The sequence below is a fragment of the Piliocolobus tephrosceles genome, chromosome 8, assembly GCF_002776525.5.
Source record: "Piliocolobus tephrosceles isolate RC106 chromosome 8, ASM277652v3, whole genome shotgun sequence".
NCBI classification, from domain to species: Eukaryota; Metazoa; Chordata; class Mammalia; order Primates; family Cercopithecidae; genus Piliocolobus; species Piliocolobus tephrosceles.
This window is the reverse complement of record NC_045441.1, coordinates 98,514,516-98,522,646: the sequence shown is the minus strand read 5'-3', so window position 1 is coordinate 98,522,646 and position 8,131 is coordinate 98,514,516.

Below are 8,131 nucleotides of genomic sequence, written 5' to 3'. Positions count from 1 at the left end.
GATGTTATCTACTCCTGGTAAAGATACTGTGAACATTGTTGAAATGACAAAAAAAGATTTAGAACATTATGTAAACTTAGTTGATGAAACAGTGGCAGGGTTTGGGAGGTTTGACTCCAATTTTGAAAGAAGTTCTACTGTAGGTAAGATGCTATTAAATAGCACTGCCTACTCTAGAAAACTCTTTCATGAAAGAAGAGTCAATCAATGTGGTAGACTTCATTGTTGTTGTATTTTAAGAAATTTCCACAGCCACCTACCACCTTCAGCAACCACCACCCTGATCAGTCAGCAGCCATCAACATCGACCAGCAAAAACATGACAACTGGCTGAGGGCTTAGGTGATCATTAGCATTTTAAACAATAAAGTATTTGTTCATTAAGGTGTGTATGCTGTTTTTTAGACATAATGCCATTGCGCACCTAATATACCATAGTATAGTTTTAATGTAACTTTTATATGCACTGGGGAATAAAAAATTCATATGACTCACCTTATTGCAATATTTGATTTATTGTGGTGGTCTGGAATCAAGCCATGATATCTCTGCGATATGCCTGTATTCTGTATGATACAATAATGATAGATACATGTCATGCTACATTTGTTAAAAACCCATGGGATATTATAACTACAACATCAAGAGTAAATTTAATGTAAACTATGAACTTTGGGTAACAATGATGTGTCAATTCTGCCTCAATTGTAACAAATGTACCACTTTGGTGCAGGATGTCAATGGTGGGGAATGATAATCCAGATGAAGCAATGGGGATAGATTATAAACTACCAGTAGAGAGAGTTCTCTGTATTGTCTTCTCAAATATGATATTAACCTAAAACTGCTCTTTAAAATACTTGTAAAAAAGGTTAAGAACTTGATAAAATTTTTGTGGAGAACTTTTGGACTCCCAAGAGTACATTTGTGAATCCAGTTAAGAGAAGCAATGTGTGAGGCATGTTGTATGCCTTATTTCTAATTCTTACAATCACCTGCAGGATACATATTATTATCCTAATTTTAGAGATGAATTAACTGCAGCAGCTTGAAGTAAATTGCCCCAAATCACACTGCTAGTAACTGGGAGGACAGGATTTAAATTCAAATCTATGTAAGTGAATGAAAAACCCATGCTCTTGACCATGATATCCCACTGCCTCCCATTTGGACCTCAGCTTACCTGCCATGTACTTACCTGGCTTCATGTCCATCTTGGCCATGGGTGTCCAATCTTTTGGCTTCCCTGGTCCACACTGGAAGAAGAATTATCTTGGGCCACACATACAATATACTAACACTGCCGGGCCTAGCAGCTCATGCTTGTAATCCCAGTGCTCTGGGAGGCCAAGGCAGGCAAATCACTTAAGGTCAGGAGTTCGAGACCAGCCTGGCCAACATGGTGAAATCTTCTCTCTACTAAAAATACAAAAATTAGCTGGGCATGGTGGCGAGCACCTGTAATCCCAGTTACTCTGGGGGTGGGGGCAGAAGAATCACTTGAACCTGGGAGATGGAGGTCATGGTGAGCCAAGATTGCACCACTGCACTCCAGCTTGGGTGACAGAGCGAGACTCCATCTCAAAAAAACAAAAAACAAACAAACAAAAAAACCATACTAACACTAACAATAGTTATGAGCTAAAAAAAAAAAAAATCACCAAAAAAATCTCATAGTGTTTTAAGAAAGTTTACAAATTTGTGCCGGGCCACATTCAAAGCCATCCTGGGCCACATGGAGCCTGTGGGCCATGGGTTGGCCAAGCTTGATGTAGGCTCTTCTTAGCCTGTTTGTGTGTGTGTGTGTGTGTGTGCTTCTCCATTCATTCCAGCTGTATTGCTTCCAGAACCCCTGATCTACCCTCAGCCCAGTCCTCAGTCTTAATTCCTATCCCTGCTCACTCAGTTCTTGCCAACCTTATTCTAGCTAGTTATCCTCCTAACCAGTGTTATGGTACCTCCAGTGTTTGATTCCACCCCTACCTGTGTAACCAGGTGCACTCAGCCAAGGCCTCACTCAGCCCAGCTCAGAAGAATACGTCAGGGCCCTGTCCTAGTATAATTCTGAGTCACAACAGTTGGAGCCATGAGACAGAAAAACCCATGACTCCTTCCACTGCTGCTGGAGGAAACCATGTCTTCTCAGGGAAAACTGGTCAGCTACCCAGCTGGGAGTGAGAATCGCTGGACAGAGCTCCAGGGATCTTCGTGGCAGCTGTTACATCTTCTGTCTATGAAAGTGAAGCAATGCCTACCAGAAGTCAGGTGGGTGCTATGGCATAGTAAAAATAAGAGGCCATTAACTGAGCTCCATGTCCCCAAGTTCTAGTGACAGTCTACTCAGGGGCCTCAGAGAACTTGGGAAGGGTTGAGGCATTCTCATCTAAGTCAAGGCTAACACCATGAATGCCAAGGCCAATAATGATTCTATATTTGAGAGTTGAGAGCATGTTCAGTCCTCAGAAGCCATGGTTCTGATTTCCTTCTCCCTGATGAGCATTTCCACCAGCCTCACAATTATACCTCTGAGCTGGTGCAGGGCTATTGATCCCATGGTACCCACCCATCACCATTCCCCCACAGCCCCGCATCAAAGAGTTCATCAAGACCAAGTTTTTAGCAATAGTTTATTATCCATTCATCTCCTTCAGTCCTCTCTGAAAAAATAAAACCAGGGAAGTGAAGCTATGAAATGGCTAGAAGGCTTTCAGTGATAGAGTCGTGCATGACTGCTGCTCGTTCTTAGCATGTTCTCTACCGGATTCACCTGCAAAGGCCTTACACTTGCCCAGATACATAACAGGTAGAAGCAGAGAGAATAACCTTCTGGACTCAGCCTAGTCACAAAGCAAGGTTTCTATGTTTGGCAAATAACAGTTTTATTACAATTTGGCTTCATACATAATTATCCACAGTTAAGAATGCACTAATTTGTGATCATGAATATTTCATCCTTGTGACAGTTGTATTTTTCAAAATAAATTATTTAGTCATCCTCCACTGTATAAAAGGTGTATTAATTTCCTATTGCTATTGTTACAACTCCCACAAACTTAGCAGGTTTAACAACATATAGTTATTATCTTAGCGTTCTGTAGGTTAGAAGCCCAATACAGGCCTCACTAGGTTAAAATCAAGGTGTAGACAGGGATATATTCATTTTGGTAGCTCTGCAGAGAAGACGTTTCCTTCTCTTTCCCAGCTTCTAGAGCCTGTCTGCATTCTTCGGCTTGTGGTCACTTCCTCTACCTTCAAAGCCAACAATGTTGAATCTCTCTGACCCTTCTTACATTGGTTGCATTTTTTTCTGTGACCACAGCAGGGAAAAGTTCTCCACTTTTAAGGACTTGTGTGATTATATGGGTCCCACTGGGATTATCCAGGATAGTCTCCCCGTCTCAAAATCCTTCACTTACTCACATCTGCAAAATCCCCTTTGTCATGTAAGGTAACGTATTCCCAAATTCTGGGGATTAGGAAGTGAATATCTTTGGGAGGTCATTTGCCTACTGCAAAATTAAAGGATAATCATAATGCCATTCATACTTTAAGTGCCTCTCATAATGCCAGAGCTTGTGAATTAGAGTTTATGAGATTGGTATCATATATCTCAATTTTTTAAGAGAAATACCATCTTTCACTTATTAGGCTTATGAGCAGCACAGAACCAATTATTTGTCAAAGAGTATCTACTGAAGCCTACACTACGAGATAGGTCTACCATGTAGAGCACGGTAGCGCATGATCTTTTAGGGAAGAGGGTTTGAAGTGTACGCTAATTTCACAGTGCTCCATCCAGAAGGCCCTGTCATGCTTCTGGATTTACAGGTTAAATACAAAACTGTCGAAGTATATTTTTAACTGGTGGAAGTCAAATTCTGGGCCATGTCAACTTCAAACATGGTATCCAGATGGGTCAACACCATGCTCTGCAATGTGCCCCTTGAAGATTACGCAGCCCCAGGTGCCAATTCTTCTCCTACAAGAGATCTGGATTAGTGCTGTCCAAGAGAACCTTTTGCAGTGATGGAAATGTTCCATAATCAGCACTGTTCAATATAGCAGCCACTGGCTTTATGTGGCTACTGAGCATGTAAAATGTAGCTAGTATGACTAAGTAATTAATTTTTAAATTTTGATTAATTTAAATTTAATATAAATAGTCACATATGGCTACTGGCTACCATATTAAATAGGGCAGATTAAAACCCTTTGGGAAAAAGAGAACTTGGCTTGGCCATCAAGGTCATGTTTTGATCCTGTTGACCCTGTCTAGAGGGATGCAGAATCAGGCATTCCATTCTACTGTGCATGAGTCACTGCAAACACAAGCATTTCCAGGGTTCTGAAAGCTCAACTAAGCACCAAGCCTACTCATTCAGCATCAACACACACAGCACCCTGAGTGTCCAAAACCACAGGGTTTATGTTCTAGACCATAGGACTGGCTACCTGGCCGTGCTCAAGGTGGCAGGATCAATGGACAAGAATGTGCAAGAATTTACAACTCAGCCTTGCCATCCTTTGCATCTCTCAGCAGAAAGCAGCAGGAAAAGGCACAGACTATAGCATGGCTTGGCCTCTGTGTCAACCACAGAGGCCACGTACCCCTAACACCCAGATACGGTAATCATGCCTTACTTCTTAGTTTATTCCCACCATTACATTTTGCAAACTGGAACTCCTAGGAGATTACAAGGATATGCTGATCAAAAAAAGGGGACATATTCAAGGAGTGTCCCAACTCTTCGTTCAGTCTGTAATATGCCTAGTAACTCTGAGTGATAGGTACACCGGTATAATCCTGAGCCTCCCAAGGTACAGCCTTTCACTACTATTCATCATATTGGCTAAGGTGTTCATCAACAGAGCTCATTTTCTATCAGACCTATAAGAAACCTACAGTGGCTATAGCTGCCCAGATGTGCATATGAAATGCATTTCATTTTATGAATCCTCCTAATCGGATTGCCTCAGTAATATAGCCCCAGTTTATGCCCCAATTTTTGCAAAGCCAAAGTTAAAGACAATTTGTCTTTTATGCTCTACTGCCACCATCACTAATCTCTCACTGCTTCTTACAGCTATATTTTCCCTAATACATCCATCTGTTCGGCTACATTTACTCTACTTCTTGCCAGCCCCCAAAATCTCTTAAACCCATCAAGGTAGTAATAACTACCAGTACGAATGTCCTGTTGACAGGCCAATTTATACCTTATTTTTCACCAGATCAGATCTACCTATAAGATTCAGTTGAATCCCTGAAGAACCTGTCCCTGTCAGGAACCTAGTAGAGATACTCACCAAAATCCTCATTTCACTCAATTCATCCATATATCCCAAACTCTAAGTAGATGAAAAACACTTCCCAGTCTTACTTCTGTTGCCTAGGTCATCCATTCTGGTGGACTGGAGCCACAGGAACTCTTCATCCCCCAAGTCCACCCCCTCCTTCATAGCCCCTTCCTCTTAGCCACCAAGATTGATGTCATGTCACAGCAATAGTCCCAGGCTGCTTCCTATCCTCATCAAAGAAGCCAGTGAATTCCAGGCAAAAAAGCTTCAGTTCACTGTCTGAACTACTATTGTGCCTCTGACATATCCAACCTTCCAATAATAATACCTTTTATCACCATTAATTATCAGGACCTAATAAACCGGGCCTTGAAGAGAGGAAAATAATGCGTCAAGATAGAAGTCTTTTAAGAAAAGGCCATCCCTCTTTAAAAAAGGGCTGTTCTCTCATTCATATTGAATGGATGAGTGGATGGACAACTGGATTCAATAAATCTTTTTGCTCACCTCCATATGCCAAGCTCTGTGCTAAGCAATAGGGATCCTAAAATATTTTCTGGGCTCTCATGGATCTCACAATCTAGAGAGGAGAAAAGCAGATAAATCTATCATTCCAATACAGAGCAATTATGTTCTATGAAAGAAATAAGACAAGGGCATTCAAAGGGCATGTTTCTCATAATGGGGAGCAGGTTGTGGTAGACAGAGAAGACATACTGAGTAGAGCAGCAAGTAGGTGAACGGGAGTTAGGGGAATGGGAGTTAGGTGGGAGGCAGATATTCTGGCAGTAGGAGTAACATGTCCAATAGCACAAAAGAGCACTACAATCAACCAGTAGACAGACCACCAGAGTCTGAGGCATGCAAGATGAAGCAGGGGGGCATCCCTAGGAAGGGGCAGGTATCCCATGCTGAAGGGCTTTATTTTATTCTGAAGGTGCCAGGAAAACCACTGAAGACTTTTTAAGCCCGAGAGAGAGATGATCAAGTTTATTTCAAAATAAGGGCTGTAACCACAATACACAGACTGAGTGGGAAGCCACATCTGGAGGCTAGAGGACTTGTGATTCAAGAGTGAGATGACAAGAGTCAAATTATTTTTGACAAGAACGCAAGACCATTCAATAGGGGAAAAGACAGTCTTTTAAACAAGTAGTGCTAGAAAATCTGAATATCCACATGCAAAATAATGAAATTGGATCCTTAACTAACAACATATGCAAAAATTAACTGAAAATGCATCAAAGACTGAAACACAAGAGCTAAAAATGATAAAACTCTTCAAAGAAAACATGCAGCAAAGCTTTACAACATCAGATTTGGCAATGACTTTTTTGGATATGACACCAAAGACATAGGCAACAAAAATTTTTAAATAGACATGTTAGACATCATGAAAATTTAAAAATTCTGTGCATTGAAAGACACTATTAAGAGTAAAATGGCAACTCACAGAATGTGAGAAAATATTTGCAAATCCTGTATCTCAAGAGGGATTCATATGCAGAATATATAAAGCCCTGGAACTCAACAACAATACCACCCAATTAAAAAATGGGCAAAGGACTTGAATAGACATTTCTCCTAAAATATAGGCAAATAACCAATAATCACATGAAAAGATGCTCAACATCACTTATCATTAGGGAAATGTAAATCAAAACTACAATGAGATACCACTTCATACCCGCTAGGATGGCTAGTATCAAAAAATTAGAAAATAACAAGTGTTAGGACGACATGGAGAATTGAAACCCTTATGCACTGCTGGTGGGAATGTCACATGGTGCAGCTACTGTGGAAACAGTATTATGGTTCCTCAAAAAATTAAAAATAGAATTGCTATATGATCCATTAATCCCACTTTTCAAAGAGATATTTGTATGTCCACATTTATAGCAGCATTATTCACAATAGCTAAAAAATGGAAGTAACCCAAGCATCCATCAATGAATAATTGGATAAACAAAATGTGATATATACATAAAATAGACTATTATTTAGCCTTTAAAAGGAAGGAAATTCTGACATATGCTACAACATGGATGAACATGTTAAGTGAAATGTTAAGTAACATGTTACAAGATATGTTAAGTGACATGTTAAGTGAAATAAGCCAGTCGCAAAAAGAAAAGTACTGTATGAATGCACTTATATGAAGTACTTAGAATTAGTCAAAATCATAGAGATAGTGGAGTGTTGGTTGCCAGAGGCTGAGGAAGAGGAAACTGGCCAATAATTGTTTAACGGGCACAGAGTTCCGGTTTTATGAGATGGAAAGTGTTCCAGAGACAGATGATGGTGATAGTTGCACAACATGGTAAATGTATTTAATTCCACTGAACTGTACACTTAAAAATTCTTTGGGAGGGTGAGTCGGGCAGATCACCTGAGGTCAGGAGTTCAAGACCAGCCTGGCCACCATGGTGAAACCCCATCTCTACTAAAAATACAAAAATTAGCTGAGCGTTGTGGCACGTGCCTGTAGTCCCAGCTACTCAGGAAGCTGAGGCAGGAGGATTGCTTAAATCCAGGAGGCAAAGGTTGCAATGAGCCGAGATAGCACCATGCACTCCAGCCTGGGTAACAGAGTGAGACCCTGTCTAAAAACAAACAAACAACAACAAAAAAATTCTTAAGATGGTAAATTATATATATATATTTATTATTATTATTATTATTTTTTTATTATACTTTAAGTTCTAGGGTACATGTGAATAACGTGCAGGTTTGTTACATATGTATACATGTGCCATGTTGGTGTGCTGCACCCATCAACTCGTCAGCACCCATCAATTCATCATTTATATCAGGTATAACTCCCCAATGCAAT